The sequence below is a fragment of the Ornithorhynchus anatinus genome, chromosome 9, assembly GCF_004115215.2.
Source record: "Ornithorhynchus anatinus isolate Pmale09 chromosome 9, mOrnAna1.pri.v4, whole genome shotgun sequence".
Classification (NCBI taxonomy): domain Eukaryota; kingdom Metazoa; phylum Chordata; class Mammalia; order Monotremata; family Ornithorhynchidae; genus Ornithorhynchus; species Ornithorhynchus anatinus.
This window is the reverse complement of record NC_041736.1, coordinates 56,087,830-56,106,274: the sequence shown is the minus strand read 5'-3', so window position 1 is coordinate 56,106,274 and position 18,445 is coordinate 56,087,830. Positions and strand designations below refer to the sequence as shown.

The 18,445-nt window shown below is 45.4% G+C and overlaps 1 long non-coding RNA gene across 1 annotated transcript; it reads left to right on the top strand.

Moving 5' to 3' along the window:
* The first annotated feature begins 10,859 nt into the window (after positions 1 to 10,859).
* LOC120638590 lies at positions 10,860 to 17,354 on the top strand. The gene is made up of 2 exons (XR_005660316.1): positions 10,860 to 11,019; positions 17,251 to 17,354. It is a non-coding gene; the product is annotated as an uncharacterized LOC120638590 (long non-coding RNA).
* The last annotated feature ends 1,091 nt before the right edge of the window (positions 17,355 to 18,445 follow it).

The following is an 18,445-nucleotide window of genomic DNA, read 5'->3' as shown; positions in this document are numbered from 1 at the left end:
TGTAAAACCCGTATGAACATTATGAGTATATTCTGTGGGGGATTTTTCCCCCTTTTTATTCCAGGTCAGTATTTTTGCTGTGTGACTATTTGTCACTGTTTGGCTTTGAATTTTGAAGCAAATGACTTTCTGCAATTACTATTCTCTTTGCTCTTTACCCTCTTCCCTAACTCTCCTCCCTTTGTTCCCTCCTCCTCAGCTCAGCCCAACCCTCTGGGAGTCTGCACCCACAGCCCTAGCACAATTTTTAGTGGGTCTCTTGAGGACCTTTCATTTTTTTATCTGACTCCATCCAATTTCTCTCCCCAACACTTCCCACCCACATACGCCCAAGAAGAACTGTACAATCCAAGTGCTTAGAACAGCGTTCTCCACATAGTAAGCGCTCAATAAATACTATTGAATGAATGAATGAATGAATGAGGGCTGATCTCGTCAAAAGTCTTCCTGAGCTAGGACAATTTTGGATTTGCCAGGTCCAGCTTCCACTTGGGTTCATAAAGGCTGATGGAATGAGATCCAAGGGCTTGGACCTTGGAAGAGAATAGAGAAGAAAAATGAGTAAGAGGTCAGAGTCTGGTCCCATAATTGAGATGCTGTGTGATTTGGGAAAGCACATTCACCTTCTCTGATTCAGTATCTGCACCTCTAAGTTCTTACTTTACTACTACTACTAATAAGCCATTTGAACACATGGCCCATTGATTAGACTGTAAGCCCGTCAAACGGCAGGGACTGTCTCTATCTGTTGCCGACTTGTTCATCCCAAGCGCTTAGTACAGTGCTCTGCACATAGTAAGCGCTCAATAAATACTATTGAATGAATGAATGCTTGCCAAGTTCATTCATTCAATCATATTTGTTGAGCGCTTCCTCTGTGCAAGCACTGTACTGAGCTCTTAGAAGAATACAATAAACAGACACATTCCCTGCCCGCAATGAGCTTACGGTCTAAGGGGCGATGTGAAATGATCAAATGTGTAGGACACAGTGGTTGAAGTTGAAAATGATAAGTGTGTTCACATTTTAAACCCGGAGATCTCTTCCTAACTATTGGGCCTCATCGACTCAGGCCTACATCAGATGGTAAGCGAAGTAAGTCGTTGCCACATAGGCACTCCAAAAGATGGTGGCACTGCTGCTCTTTTTAAAGATGGTGGCAGATTGGCAGTGTTTTGTTAGCTGAGCATATCAGGAGCTCAAAGCTAAGCTACCTGGGGAGCTCGATCAAGGAAGAGCCACGGGGGCAGCTGGATGCAAAAGGCCATCGGAATTACAGATTCCTAAAGAGCTCCGGGCCCAACCTCAAAGGTTAAAGGGGTATTTCCAAATAGGGACAGCTATCTGGAGAACTAAGAGAGCTACCAAGTCTCCACAGAAAGACTCCAAACCCTCTATAATCCATGAGAGGTATCAAGCTTGATCATTTCTAGCCAATAGGGCAGAGGCTCAAGCATACAGACTGTTGATAATTTCCCTCTGTGGTTGACTTCTCGGTTAGAAAGTCTCCCACGGCCCGTTTTTCCTGCTGAAATCAGCCACTGTGGGGTGCAGGTGTACGTTTACGCCTTTGAGCCTACATCCAAGACCTGAAAATACTGAATCCCTGACACACCAGATCATTCATCTGCATCTTGAGGAAGAGAGAATTTGCCTCAGATAGGCCTGGGAGCAACTTCCACCCTTACTTAATGCCACCGCACTGGAGATGAGAAAAGTCAAAGATCCACGAAAACCTAATTTAGTTAGAGTTAAAGAAAAAAAAAAGCCCACAAAATATTGATGAATCCCAGTGTTATGACCTGTTATAGCTGATTTAAGACTTCTATTTTCTTTAACACTTTTCAATTATTTTCCTGCTCTCCACTATTCACCAAGCTAGAAAATCCTCTCCAGAGTTCTAGATCTTAAAGGCCAAAAAGCATCTATTTGACTAAAGAGCTATAAGGCAGCCATAAAAATTATGGATCACAGAAATAAGCAATTAGTGTTATCTTCAATTGCTTTATTGGCAGTATTCACTCGTTAGAATAGAGGCAGCAGTAAAACAGATTGCAACATACTGTATAACAGCATATGGGATTTTACATTATAATGCTATTCACTGCCAAGAAGTCATATTTTCATTTGAATGCATGGAACGGATTATCACAGGGTTTCCAGCATTAGAAGCGGATGACCCTGGCGTTCGAAGGGAGGTTGAAAGGCAAGTCCTCGGGTTAGGGCTAACGTGAAGTACGAGCAGACACCGGGGTAAGGAGCAGAGTCACCCTCCTGGACCATGCACGGAAGCAAGCATCGGGCAGTAAGGTGGTGGGCAAAGGGAGAGTTGAGGGTTTGCCAGTCTCTCCAACCAGCTGGCGTCAGCTCTAGAGGAAGCTGTTTACCCGCCCATCTAATCACAGCTGAAGAGCCACAAAGCAGCCACTAGCAAGGGGGACGGAAATAAAACAATAGGAATAATAAGAGGAAAAAAAGAACGGCATCTTTATTTAACATTAGGAGAGGTCTGCTGCAACGGTCTCCTCCGTACCCTCCGAGTCGTTTCTGCGAAAAAGAAATCTAGGTAGGAGCCGCGCTCTCCGGCGCGTTAAGTTCGTTGCCCGTACGGGTTTCGAAGATCTCGAATTACACCTCTACAGGACTTGCACAGAGGCCCGGGGCCGTGGGGTTCTGCCCAGGCACTCCTCGTGTTGAAAGCGGCGAGGTGGCATACCCAGGAACCGGGCTAAACGTGCTCCTCTCTATTACGGCAGTTCGGCTCAAGGAAGAGGAGTGAAAAGTATATCTGACAGGTTCTCTCTCCGAGATCAGCCGGTGACACAGAGAATGAAAGGCTCTGAAAGCACTCGGGTGCTGCAAAGGGAGCTTGTGTGCCTTCAAATTAGGAGTCATGTTGTCGCACTCGTGGTTGATCAAATAAATATTAATCACTAAATGTATTTATGTCACTTCTCGGGCAATTGCAATATATTGCAAATGTGTTTTTAAATGCTGAAAAAAAACCACACTAGGAGGGAAAGCATTTTCCTTTTATAGAACCTCAGATACTAGGGAGCTAGAGGCAAATGTAGTCATTTAGCAGAACAAAGGAATCTGTTTGAATTAGTTTCTGTGTGTTCCTGGCTATTTATTCAGACCTAATGAAATCCAAATAATTTGATAAAGCTTCAGCTTCCATGTACAATGAAGTGGGGTTACAAGAAGCGGCTAATGCTATTTAAATGTTTCAGTGCGATTGTGCCCAGGCTCAAGAAATATTTCTGGATTTTGATGGCAGTAATTACAGGTATCGGTGTTTTCTTCAAAATGTTAGACGTGGAAATTGACAGTCCTCAACAGGCCTACCTTTCTCTGAATAACAAAGCTGCTAACGCTCAAAGAAAAAGAAACATAGAACGGGCACTGTTTGCTGGAGCATTCCAGTAAGATACCCAATCAAGCTATTTACTCGATGTCGAAGCACCGCGCTGAGGTCTGGGGATCATCAGTCCCGGTCCCACAAAAGACTCATAGTTTAAATGAAGTGTGAGCAGTTATCTCAATCCCATTTTAGAGAGGAAACTGAGGCACAGAGAGGTTAAGGGGTCAGTGGCCGAGCTGATAACCAGGGATCCAACTCTCCTGACTCCCACTGCAACCATAACAGTAATGATGGTATTTGTTAAGCGCGTACTATGGGCCAAGTACTGTTCTAATACTCTTAACAAGAGGCCATGGGCCACTCCTGGCAGGATCCCGGCATCGCGGCGGCTGACGGTCGTTTACATGAGGAAGCAGGGGCGCGAACCAACATTCTTGCTTATGTGAGAAGCCAATAGACTGTTCACATCCTATACCCTTCCCTTGTTGCCTGGGAGAAATATCTTGTCCCCTGCCTCTGTCTACTCATTTGTAAAACAGATGCCAAGTCGGCTATCCGGGATTGGAGACATTTTGAGAAGTCGGAGTAAAACGCTTTCATGGTCTCAGTGATGACACTGGGTCCCTTCCAGCGAGCTTGAGGCCACTGATGCTACCGTGAAAAGCTTTGCGATGGCCAGGCCAGAGGGAGACCTGAGACTTGCCCTCTGGCCCTCCACTCCATCCTCTTTCTCATCCCATGAAGGCTAGCCCTGCTTCCTCCAGATTTCTTTTCACCCTTGAGAAATCACGGGATGATCGGTAAGCTCTCTGTGGGCAGGGAACTTGTCTCCTTATTGTTATATTGTACTCTCCCAAGCATCTAGTACAGTGCTCTGCACACACTAAGTGCTCAATACATACAACTGAATGAATGAAGCTTTTTCAGTAAACAGGAGGGGGCCCTGGCGACATCCTCATCATCAACAGTATTTGCTGAGTGCTTAGTAATAATGAAGGTATTTGTTAAGTGCTTACTATATGCCGAGCACTGTACTAAGCACTGGGGTGGATACAAGCAAATCGAGTTGGACACAGTCCCTGTCGCATGTGGGGCTCACAGTCTCATTCTCCATTTTACAGATGAGGTAACAGGTACAGAGAAGTGAAGAGACTTGCACAAGGTCACACGGCAGACGAATGGCGGAGCCGGGATTGGAACCCATGACTTTCTGACTCCCAGCCCCGGGATATATCTGCTAAATCGTGCTGCAGAGCACTGTACTGAGCGCTGGCGAGGTTACAACAGAGTTGGTAGGCACATTCCTTGACTACAATGAGTTTATAAAATAGACTCAAAATGGGGGTGTACCATCACCCTCTCCAATCAATTTATCAAATGGCATTGATGGCACTGATTGTGATTATTGATTAGGTTCTTGCTCTGGGCATATCCAAGTAGTCACTCCTACAAGAGTACAACAAAGTAGATACAATCCCTGCTCTCAAGGAGCTTACATTCTAGTTGGGAGAGACAGACATTATAAAATAATTACAGGTAAGGGAAGCAACAGAGTGTCTGTCTCTCCCAACTAGAATGTAAGCTCCTTGAGAGCACCTCATATGCTTAAGGGGGTGGAACTAAATACAAAGGTAAGGTAGTAGACAGGGAAAATAGGGTGGGGTAGAAATGAGGGATTAGCAGGGAAGGCTTCTTGGAAGAGATGGATGACTTCAGTAGGTCTCTGAGGATGGGGAGAGTGTTGGTCTGCCAGGTATGTGGGAGGGAGCTGGATGGCACCCCCTCTTCCCACCATCCCATTTTACTCTGTTCCCATACAGTTCAGGCCGGGTTTCTGGGGAAGGTGGGCTGTCAGTCTGGGATCTCACTGGCCTGTCAGTCTGGGGTGGCTTCTCTCTTCCTCACAGTCCTTCACTTCCAGAGCTTTGTACTAAGCATAGAATCCCCACAGACCCAGCGGGGAGGACGGCGGCGGGGAGGGGAAAGGGAGTGATCGTCCAGCACACCGCCCCCTCACACAGGAAAGAGAGAAAGGCCCAGAAGTGTCTAGAGCAGGAAATGTGCTCACTCTTCAGGACCCCTTCCAAGATGAACGCTCTTCATGCACGAGATGTTCAACTGATGACATCAGCAGGGACGAGCAGAGTCCCTGGAGGATCTGGGCAAAAAGAAGGGAGCTAGAAAGGGGAGAAAAGTCCCAGAACCATTAGGATAGTCGGGCTCTGTCAAACCTTAAAGCACACATCGGTATTGGCCCGGAGTGCCGAGTGTCCGTAGGCTAAACTCCATGTGGACACTAAGAGCAAACTAAGGAAGTAAAGCAGCGTCTCTGTGTGGTCAGAAACCCCCAAGGATTGTCAGTCAGTCAATCATATTTATTGAGCATTTGTGTGCAGAACACTGTACTGAGCGCTTGGGAGAGTTCCATATAACAATTGACAGCCATTCTCTGCCCACAGCGACTTACAGTCCACGAGAGTGTGGAGAGGGGATAAAGTATGTTGCTCCACGACAGTTGTTTCTGAAACCCTTACCCAGGTAAATACCGGCAATCTGTTTATTACCACAGAGAATGCCAGAGTAACCCGTGAGTGTGTGGAACCTGAAAATTTGGAGTGACTCGTGAACGCAGTGAGGAAGTATTCAACTTTCCCAGCCGGTCCTCTAGCTGTCTGAACCCTGAATGCTTCTTGTGCCTTTAGGGGGTTCCCATGCTTTTACGGGGTTGGTGACAGCACACTATTTGAGAAAGTCTTGGGTTGCACTAGCAGGGAGCCCTAATAGATCACTAGCCAGGCAGAAAATTGCCAAGGATGCTAGGAGCCTGGCTTTTCATCCGGGCATCTGCTCAAAAATGTCCCTAGGGTCCTCAGCATTTCCATTTATTGGTTTACTTGACACCCACCACCCTTCCCAATGTAAGGGAGACTTGCAGCCCCCCTCTTGCTCACTCCCTCTTCCCTTCCCAGCCACCACAACTCCTTCCCAGGCATCTATTCTTCCCAGGCCCCTCATCCTTGCTACACTGACTGCCCCCCCGCCCCCCTGCCCCCCCGCCCCCTTTACACCCTAACAGATTCATTCATTTATTCATTCAATAGTATTTATTGAGTGCTTACTATGTGCAGAGCATCAAAGGAGTAGTGTGGCTTAGTGGAAAGAGCACTGGCTTGGGAGTCAGAAGGACCTGGGTTCCAATTCCACCTCCACCACTTGTCTGCTGTGTGACCTTGGGCAAGCCACCTAACTTCTCTGAGCCTCAGTGACCTCATCTGTAAAATGGGGATTAAGACTGTGAGCCCCAGGTGGGACAACCTGATTACTTTATATCTATTCCAGTGCTTAGCACATAGAAAGCACTTAAATACCATCATTATTATTGCGATGTTACAATCTAACAAGGATTTACGGGTTTCCCATCCAATCCTTGAGTCTACAAACATTCAGGAGCGAAACCTTTTCATCGACTACCTGGCCACTGATTTCATAATGCGGAAAGACGGGCCAATTCTTGGATAATCAATCATCCGGCTCCATTCTAGGTATTCCTAAACAGAAACAGGAGCCGTGGCAGAAGAAGAGGAATTTGTTATCTCAGGAAATCGAGAACGCCGAATGACTGACTGACGGTGTTTCACCAATTTTTAAACTCCCTAACTCAGGAAGTTGAGAGGGGCGAACGGCTGGTGGGCCAATGTACACAATTCATATGAAACATCAGCATTCTACACAATAGCAACTTAATTCTTCCCCTATATTGAGTAGCTGCTGTTTTCCAGTTCTTGACATAAAAGTGTACACCTCACAAGGCAATTTAGGAATCAAGCTCTGCTTGTTTGTCTCTGTAAGGTTCCAGACTCAAGGGACTTCCAAATGTCAGTTGTTTTCTTCTTTTTGACTGAGGGAGGTCTCACTGAATCAGGCAGAGGGAGTCCCAAAAGCTAATCGGGAAAATGGGTCTTGCAGACATTTATCTTACCATAAAGAAACGCTGCTCAATTCAGTGTTGCTCTGAACAATATGATGATGACTAGTGTTCTTGTTAAATAATGACTAGTTTTTTTCTTTCCTTGGAAAAAAGTAAAACATTTCAAGAAAACTGCAAAAGTCACAAATAGCCCCTGCTCTGTTGCAAAAATAGACTATCATGAAATGGCAAGTCTTACAATCAGCTATGCAGTGTGGTTTTAAGTGAGGCAAGATCTCAACATATATACATATATATGTATATATATATCCCTCCAAATATATATAAAGTGTATATATGTGTACGTACAAACTGCATACATTGTGAAGTGCTATGAAGCACATATTTTGGTACACAAAAGTCCTGATGGTTACGTTGATTGCAACAAAACTATCATTTCTTTCTCAGAAAAACTAATGCAGTTTGAAACTTTCTAAGATTATTTAAAATGGGTTGGCATCGGCGTGTGTGTGTAAATCACAGTGTTTCCCTCGATTTTATGGTATAGGTAAGACAGCAAATATGCTCTTCTAATTAAAACGTTATCTAATTCAAACATTGGAATTATTCACTATAGATGTGGCAGGTAAAAATGTACAGCCTAGAATTCTCCTCAGTGGCCTCTCCCCTGTTCTCTTGAGGTGCCAAGCACTCAGTACAGTACTCTGCACAGCAGAAGCCCTCAATAAATACCACTGATTGCTGCCGAACGACAGTTCATTAAGCACCTTAAGAAAGGATTGTCCCTTCTCTCGGTCTGGTCTACTTCATCGGTCGGGGTACTGGGTCTTGGCCTTTGTTTCCCCCGCCTCTCCCCCTTCCCTCCTTTTCTTTCCGGCTTCATTCTGGAATGAATCTGGGGGCGGAAGGAATTGTTCTGTCACAGCGCAACAGATTGCAGTCGGAGTCTGCCGGCGCAGTGGAGGCAACAGTAGGTAATGACTAATTGCAACAGGGGACGGGGTTGTTTCTGAAAAGGTAACTTTAAAAGTAGCCCTCCAGACGAATTTAGGAATGGCAGACTGTTGAATTCCTCCCCCCTCCCCCAGTCACGTAATGTAAAGGAAACTAAATCAAACCAGGGTTTCACACAGTCACTCCTCGGCACGTCAGAGAAAGAAAGGTGCCTGGAAACTTAGAGTGCGGCACAGCCCATTTAAACAGGCTCAAGGGTTCACATCTGAATGCCTCATTTTCTATTTCGTGGTGACTACCATTCATCTTTAAGGAACCTTTAATGGTCTCATCGCCATAAGCAGCTTAACGCGCTTTTCAAGACGGTACTATAAGGAAAGCTCTAATCGGGTTTCTACTTTGCAGCGATGAAAAGTGCGGAAACGGCACAGGGCTGGGAGTCGGAAACCCTGGGTTCTAGTACGTGCTCCGCCACTGGCCTGCTGTGTGACTTTGGTTGAGTCACTTGAATCTCTCTGGGCCTCAGGTTCCTCATCTCTAAAAACGTGGATGAGATTCCTGTTGTCCCTTCTTCGACTGTGTGGGACAGATCAATCAATTGTATCTATTGAACACCTACTGTGTGCAGAGCTCTGTCCTAACCTCTTGGGAGAGTATAATATAACAGAGCTGGTAGACATGTAAGGACTGTGTCCGACCTGGTTCTCTTGTAGCTAACTCGGCGCTTAGCCAAGGGAATGCTTAATAAACAGCAGAATCATGAAAACACAGGTGGTTATATTCTCGATGAACCCTCCATCGGGAAGAACTCACACTCCTATTCGTGTTCACGACTCTTCTGCCCTAGCACAGCTCATTCGCAATCCTGCATCATCAGAGTGTTGTTTAACGTGCTAACAGTTTTCTAAGCAAAACGTGTAGTGGAAATCCTTGTAATGGAGGAATTGGGTGGATAATAGTTGAGTTTAGAAGGGATCCGAAGAGTTTTGGCACTTCAAAACCATATATTAAAGATGGAATCGTTAAGTATAACTTTATGTGGGGAGGTCCGCTCTAATTCATAGTTAGAACCTTATGATACCTCTGGGTTCTTCAGTCGGACACTTAGATTTCCATGAGATGTTTACTCTCTGGGTCTAATTACTAAACCATAAAAATTTGCTGACAGCTGAAATTTACAGTTCCCAGATTTGGCCTGGGCTCCCAAAACACATACAAGATAACTTACAAAACAAAATCAACCCTCCCCCCTTCCCCTCCCACCCCTGAAACCCTCCTTTTCTGCGGTTTTCAAATCAGGTATATGTGGTGGTCGGAAGATTAAATTCTCTGGTAGCTTTTCACTTAGTATGGGCACCGGGTCCAAGGTTTGTGAGGATCACTCTCATTTTGGTTGGAATGAAGTACTTCTGTAGCCATAATCAACTGCTAAGAAAAAACAGGCTAGGTTCAGGCAGATACCAGATATTTCGAAGTTACTTATTTTTCCCAAATGTCTATATTTCACGTCAACAAATAGCATGTGGTGGAGTGTCCATATCCTTGTTTCCAAATGTAAATGTAAAAATAATTCTTGTTTTAACCAGATGATATGAAATCCTAATACTGAATATTCAAGAGATTGAACATATTTTTCCTCTGGCACTTTCATCCTAAAGTTTGCCTCATGCAAACACACACGAAGACTAAAGAAGCCTGGTCTATTTTAGTATTTGCATACATCCGTCATCTCCCAATTCTTCTTAGAATAAATACGTGGAGCTGCAAGGATGAGCTCCCCATTTAAGAGAGAGAAAACACCATCACCATCTCCTGCATCCCAAATCAAAACCCATTCCACGTTCCCCAACGAGACTAGTTATCCCTTTCTCTTTGAGTGGGGGGAACCCGGGCCCGCAGGATTTTCCAGGGGAATTTTTGGACATCTGCCAGGGGAAGGAAATATAAGCGTCTAAGAAAGGAAAGACGTGGAAAGGAGAGATACAAATGGATATTAAACCAGATGGAAAAGGAGAGAGCTGCAAATACAGGCACTAGGAATAAGCAGGAGAAAAGTTTGCCTTGAAAGACCCCTCCCGTAAAAAGAATCAGATGACGACAAATAATTATAACAAAGGAGGGTAAATGAAACAGGGAGCAGAGAGTGGGAAAAACAAAAACTAAGGAGACGAAGGTCAAAAGTAACACCGTGAGGGCAGGCAAAATCCCCTGCATTGACATAAATGGGAGTGACAGGAGGAGGAAATATTACAAATTCTGACAAAGTAAATCAGTGCCAGAAACCTACAACTCACTAATAGAAAAAGAGAGGTCTACTCAGGGTGATTCAAAAAAATGTTTGCCTGTTATTTTAGCAGAGGTCCTGATTCTCCGATGCCGATAAACGGTCTAGACTCACTCTAAGGAGATCGAGTTCAAGGTGTCCCGGTATTTCCTCAGGAGTAAGGAGGGACAAAGGTGATATCCACCTAGATCACTCAGTCGTTCTAAATGTCAGGATGTTTTGGATGAAAAACATACATCAACAGCTTGATAGCTGAGAACCCGCTTAAGCTGCTTATATTTATCATAAAACTGTCTGAACTTCTCAACCGGTAAAGCTGCAGACAACTTCACATCCCGGATTGCAACACAAGTGATCGATCTCCCGACACTACTTCTCTCCTTTCCATTTAACCGCTGAAGGAGAGCGTCGTCTCTGGATGGGAGCAAGAGGCGACGGTTAATTTTTCTAGACTCCAGCGACGCCGGTAGGAACCGACACCGAACAGAGGTAAACTCTAAGCTGATCTGTCCGCAGCGATTCCTTGATAATAATAAATGACGATGATAATAATGTTGGCATTTTTGTTAAGCGCTTACTATGTGCAGAGCACTGTTCTAAGCGCTGGGGTAGATACAGGGTAATCAGGTTGTCCCACGTGAGGCTCACAGTCTTCATCCCCATTTTACAGATGAGGCCACTGAGGCACAGAGAAGTGAAGCAACTTGCCCACAGTCACACAGCTGACAAGTGGCAATGCCGGCATTCGAACCCATGACCTCTGACTCCCAAGCCCGGGCTCTTTCCACTGAGCCACGCTGCTTCTCACCCTTGAGATATCTGATTGAAAACCCACTATGATTTGCTTTTTCCACTGAATTCCCATATACTTACCCCAGAGGATTTCATCTGAAATCAAGTTGCCAAATTATCAAATGTCCCCTTGAAGGCTAAATGCTAAATTATCCAAAATAGAACAACTAAAGCCAAATCTGAAAAGAAAATCTAATGGCCCAACTTTCCAAAGTTGCTGGAAAAAAATGACTTGAAGGAAGTAAACCTTTTAGTTGAGCTCGTTTGCATTTCTGGAATTTTCCAGGATTTCAGATATCAGGGTTTGACTTGACATGATGAAAGAGCACAAGACTTGTAATCTGGAGATCCGGGTTCCAATCCCAACTCTGCCACCGGCTGGCTGGGGATCTCATGCAAGTCACTCTGGGCCTCAGTTTGTCATCTGCAAAATGGGTATAAGGTACTTGCTCTTCCTGCAGCTTATACTGTGGGCCCCATTTTGAAGAGGGACCGCGCTGGATTTGATTACTGTGGAAACAACACAGCACTCAACTCAGTGGTTGGAACATAGTAAGCACTTAAATAACAGCCTGAGTGTTACGTTCAGTGAGACATTTCTATAGGTTCAATCTTCATGCATTCTTCCGGGTGCTTTTCCTGCTGCGTGAGCAAGAAGATCTGTAACTCTGAATGTCACCTTCATTATCTTTTTGAATGATGGCTAAAATATGGGTTTTCCTTCCTTCCTCTCATCTCTTGAAATTCTTTTCGGTAAACAATGTAATTTTCTTTGGCATGGCAGAAACTACAGAAGTAGTTAGTTCTGACCCTAGGAGTGATAGTCATTCTCTCATTGCAAATATTTGTAAATAAAGGTGATGTTTCCCAAGAGGCACTTCAGTGCCAGGCCTGGGAAAGAATGCCACACACTGCCCAGCAATACAAGGTCTCATTCCTCTAACCGGCCCTCCAAGGACAATTTGCCATCCAGGTGTCCAAACCCACGCCCACCACTTAAATTCCACCTTTTCCCCGGGACATTCACACCGAGGGCAACTTCATGAAATCGGTTGCCTTTTCTCCTCACCATCAATCCATCTACTGAATTTACTTAGCGCCTGAGGGCTGGGCAGTATTCATTCATTCAATCGATCGTATTTATTGAGCGCTTACAGTGTGCAGAGAACTGTACTATGTATTTGGAAAGTACAATTCAGCATGGCAAGGAGCCCTGTGAAGCAGGATGGAAAACAGCTGCTGGAGAAGCAGCGTTGTCTAGCGGATAGGGCACGGAGCTGGGATTCAGAAGGGGCTGGGTTCTAATCCCAGTTCCGTTACCTGTCTGCTGTGTGATCTTGGGCAAATCACTTAGCTTCTCTGTAGCTCAGTTATCTCCTCTGTAAAGTGGGGACTAAGATTGTGAGCCCGCTGTGGAACATGGGCTGTGTCCTACCTATCTTGTATCTACCCCCAGGGAAGCAGCGTGGCTCAGTGGAAAGAGCCTGGGCTTCGGAGTCAGAGGTCATGGGTTCGACTCCCAGCTCCGCCACTTGTCAGCTGTGTGACTGTGGGCAAGTCACCTAACTTCTCTGTGCCTCAGTTCCCTCATCTGTAAAGTGGGGATTAACTGTGAGCCTCACGTGGGACGACCTGATTACCCTGTATCTCCCCCAGCGCTTAGAACAGTGCTCTGCACATAGTAAGCGCTTAACAAATACGAATATTATTATTACCCCGAGTTTAATACAGTGTCACATAGTAAGTGCTTAACAAATGCCATTAAAAAAAAACACACCTGCACTAACTACCTGGGAGAGGGACAACAGAAGACCGCAACTCCCTACCCTCAAGGAACTTACATCTGAAACAAATCATTGCTCACCCTAGGCCATATAATTGTCTAATTAATAATGTAATTTCACACCACCACCCATTTTGAGCCCTGGAAGTATTATACAGATGCAACCCCATTTTGCAGATGGTGGAATAGAAAGAAGCTGAAGACTCCATGGGAGCCAAACCAAACTACGAGTCAGTGGTGTCCCTATGAAAGGAATCTTTGAGGCTTTGCCAATTGAAAACTTAACAGCTGGCCATGCCCAGCATCCTGGACTGGATAAAATGACATTTTTTTTGCGTCTGAATTTGAAATGTATCTGTAAGAATCGCCCAATACTTCTAGACCTCTAACTATTTCTTGGGGCCTAACTTACTTTTCTTTTCTATACACTTGGACTTTTCCAAGGATGAAACACAAAAGACCCAAATGCTGTTTAGGACAGTGTTAGTGTCTTTGCATTTCATCCCTGGAAAACAGTATTTTGCTCACATGAGCCAGTTCTCTGGATAGAAATTAATCTCCCTTCCACCACCATCCCTGATTCCAAACTGCCGTAATGGTGGGTAAACCAAAGAGCAGGATTAGGACCACTCTCTTTCAGAGGCCCAACGTGACCCAGTACGGACAACTTAGGAGAGACTCCAGCTTCCCCTACAGAGTTTCCGAACGGTTTCACGAAAGGGTCAGTGCTCCTGAAAATGGAGAGTGACTTGGAATTGACTCACCCTTCTCACTCCAGATCTCTGAAGCAAATAATAATCATACTCATAATTCTTGTATTTGTTAAGACTTACTATATGACAAACACTGTGCTAAGTGCTGGGGTAGATACGATACAATCAGATCAGACATAGTCCCCGCCCCGATTGGGACTCACCATCTAAGAAGGAGGGAGAATGGCCACTGAGTCTCCATTTTACAGATGAGGAAAGAAGCACAGAGACGTTAGGTGACTCGCCCAGCTGACAAGTGCCAATGCCGGCATTGGAGGGCCGGATCAAATGAATATGAAGATTATTCTGAATTCCCAGTTCTGTGCTCTTTCCATTAGGCCACAATGGCTCTCGGTAGCTTGGGCTTCCAAAAGAAATGGTAGGGCTGAGGACCGAAGCAAGGTTAACAATGGGGCAGCGGCAGGCCAGTAGGCATTTCAATCGGTCTGTCCATCGGTGGTTTCTGTAGCGCGCCCGAGTGCTAAGCACCGTACTGAGCTCTCCAGAGAGCGCAATGGGAGCAAGGCACACGCTCCCTGCCCACAGTGAGCTTCCAGTGTAACGACAGAGGCAGACGGACAAAGCGATTTAGAAAGAGGGGGAACGGAAGCAGGACGAAGGCCTTGTTCTCGCCAACCCTTGATCCATCGTGGTGGCTGGGCCACCTCGCCATCCGCTTCTGTCAGGCTAACGCCACTCACTGCCTACACCGTGCCACGTTCTGCGTCTCTCCCCCTCCGAACCAGCCCGAGTCTCCGTGACCCCCGTCCCCGGCGGGTGACAGGGCAGCTTTCTGCTGATTTATTAAAAATCGCCCGTTTTACTGCCTCTGGGCGCTCTCCAGAGTACGGTCACGTGACCGCTGTAATGACAATCTGTCTCCCTACTAACATTTCTCTACTTTGGTTATTTATTTGATAAAGTGAGCTGCTTCCCTTTTGTTGCCCTTCATCAGAGCTTAATGTCTTTACTTTGGGATCAATATACTTTATGAATAATTTTATTTCCTTCTATTTTTACGGTCTTTTCTCCTCATTATCATACCGTGTTTATTAGCTGGTGCTGTCAGTATCTTTACCCTGTCATATGTTCCTGAGGTACAGTAAATATCACTTGTGTTGTAATTAATATGCACACCCTCTGCAGTAATTAAAGTACAGACCCCTTCAACCAGCTGAGCTTCTTACACTAATTCCACCTTATCTTCATAATGAACTTATTGTAATCTGAAACTACCACTGCATATTGTTCAGTAAGGCGAAAAGAATGAAATCTAACGAGATGCAATAATATTTGTGAACATGTTAATATAAAAAAAATGAATTTAATTAGCTTAAATCTAATTAAATTTCCTGTACAATTAAATTCCCTCCTTTATTCCATAAAAAAAAACCCATACCAAGTGTCACACCGCTGCCCTTTAGGATACCCGTGTAGAGATTCTGGGCTGGACAAACCATCGTTGGAGCCAGAGACACAAGTAGGAAGTTGTGGAGAAGCAGGAGTCCCGTGGATGGAGAGACGGAAATCACGCTGAGCGCCGACTGGAAACTTGTCCCCGATACACTCCCGGTCAGGGCTTGGACCAAGAGGAGACACGATGCTTTGAGAGGGAACGTTTCTAGCCAAAGGACTAGTCAAATGTTCCTCCGCAACTCAATGGAACCAATCGTAACGGCTTGGCACCAGAGAGGATTGTGGAGAGGAACGGCACGCATATTTTATAGCGTGCTTATATTTTCAGAAAACATTTCTACATGGGAAGGCAGTGCGTGAGGAGCAGACACACACAATAGGCAGCAAGCTGGCAACATGGCTAAAAATTTCCTGACAGGCCAGAAACTCGCAGTGACGGGGGATGAGATTATTTCAAGGTGGAGAGAGGTTAGCAGTAGGGATACAGCCTGACTTTTTAATTATTCCCAGTAATGACTTGGATTTGGGCGCATGGGGAGGAACGCTTCCAAGATCGTAGATTACACTGAATTAACACGCACGACCAGAAATGAGAACCACCATAATCAGAAAAGTAAATTGGTGTGAACTTTATAAGCTGGAAATTCTGTTTAGAATCCAATAACGCAGCAATAATAGACCGCTTTCGCCCTTAAACCGGTCTGTCGCTCTCGATTTAAAACATCTCCTTTCCTGGCAGATCTCTTTCCCTAGCGGGAACTTGTTCGCCATCCATCCTGGAACGAAATAAGCATTTGATGTCACCACCACAGTGGTGGAGTCTAAACTGCTGCCATCGTTAGATTCTAAGTTATCTCTCACAAGAGAAGAAGGATGGATTCCATTTGAAAACGTTCACTTCCCCTTATCCTAGATCTTTTCCATTGCTCCAGAGCAACTAACGCAGGATGAAAAGAGGGGACGGGAATCCTCTGTTTTTTGATGCAGTGTGGATGTCAAGGACGGAAACAAGGGGATCCAACCACTTACGTTGGAAGCCAGAGCAGAACAGAATCCTGGTAGGTGAAACCTTGGAGTCGGATCATCTCCCAAATAGGGAACAGTAGCAACGGGAGATAGACGCGGTAACAGAGGCAAAGATTTTTGGACTACAGAGGTGGGGCCAGCTTAAAGAACGCACGCCGATCTGATTTCCCGATATCGGTGGTTCTCCTTTCATCTCTGCCTGCTAATTCACTGTAATCCCCGGTCTTGGAAAAAGTCCTTTCCATACGCTCACTGAAGTCTGTCCTGGGAAAAATGAAAAAAAACTGGGCCTTCTCTCCACCTTAAAATGATCCCAGAGACTGTCACCGTTCAAAATCAAAGGCCAAATTTCAAAGTCCCTCCTCTCCCTCTAAAAACAGGGTGTCCTCTTCTTCTGTCCCTTCCCAGCCTCCACCTCGCACCTCCCATCAGGATACTGAACTCCACTCTGTCCACACATCCAAAAATAGTCCTCTGGCCTCAAATCAGGTCACGAATGAGCTCAAATCCTACCTGTGCCTGGTGTCATGAAAAGCCCTATTCAAGCAAAGATAAATGTGAAATAGGTACAGGAAGCGAAATCAAAAGACAAAATGTCTACTAAATGGAAAACCGATGGCAGCAAAATGATCAGCAAGGGGATCTCGGTAGTCAGAAGAGAAAAAAATCTGAGTTTTTAAATAACGATACTAATAATTGGGTTATTTGTTAAGTACTGTACTGAGCACTGGGTTAAATATAAGATAATCACGTTGGACCTAGTCCCTGTCCCACATGGGGCTCAAGGTCTAAATGGGAGGAAGAGCAGGTACTGAATCCCCATTTGGCAGATAAGGAGATGGAAGCACACAGCAGGTAAGTGACTTACCTGTTCTGTGACTTTGGGTAAGAATCAGAGCCGGAACTAGAACGCAGATCCTCTAACTTTCAAGCCCATGCTCTTTCCACCAGGCCATGCCACCCGAATTACAGGTGAAGCAGAGAAAACCAACCAGACGCTGGGTTGTAAGCAGAGAGTGGTGCGACAGAATTAAAAGCAAGACAACTTACTTCTAGAACGGGTCCCTCTAACTTAAAGAAGACACGACCGAGTGGAAGCCCGATTGTTGCTATGGGATTCAGGAGACCTGATGCTTGTCTCACTTCTGCCACTGGTCTGCTGCATGTCCTGGAGCAACTCACGACCTCTCTGAGCATCTCTTCCCTCATCTGTAAATGGGGATATGAAATTGTTCTCCCTCCCTCTTAGATTATGAGCCCCAAGGAGGATAAGGATTCTACCTGATCTGATTATCTGCGGTCTATCCAGTGCTCGACATACATTAAGTTGCTTAATGCCAGAACTAAGATAAAAATGTACTTTGAGATGTGGTATAGAGAAAGCAGAGCAGTGCCAGTCCTCCAAGGGAAGATAACGAGTAAGAACAGGAAAGTCTAGCCTACTTGGTTCTGAAAATGAAAGCTATGATCACTCATGTGACAGTAAGTTTGGGAGGAATTCTATAATGAAGTTACTTCCTGACCAGAGTCATTCATGAAATCCTGTCTTCCAACACTTCTACAAGCTCCTTGGATTCCTGGTACTGATGATGATAATGGTATTTGTTAAGTGCTTACTTTGTGCCAGGCACTGTTCTAAGCGCTGGGGTAGATACAAGATAATTGGCTTGGACAAAGTCCCCGTCCCACGTAGGGCTCACAGTCTTAACCCGCATTTTACAGATGAGGGTACTGAGGCCCAGAGAAGTGAGGTGACTTGCCCAAGGTCACAGAGCAGACAACTGACGGAGCCGGGATTAGAACCCATGACATCCTGACTCCCAGGCTTGTGCTCTATCCACTAGGCCCCGCTGCTTTGCATGTTCCAAGTCAACCCGCCCCCTGAGACATATGAGACGGACGTGCATGTCAGTGAAACTTACCAGACCCCACCAAAGACCCAAACTCTTTTAGAAGGACGGGGCCTCCTTTTGGTTTCTCGAGCCCTGGATTTCCCTTCAAGCTGATTTTCCCATCAGAAATGACCGGACCTGAGCCTTCTAGTATGAGAATCCATGCAAATAAATTGTCGAGGCTGCTGGTGGTTTAAGCGGCACGACTCGCGTTCCTTCGGGCCATAATCCGGCTGGGGAATGGAGTGCAATGA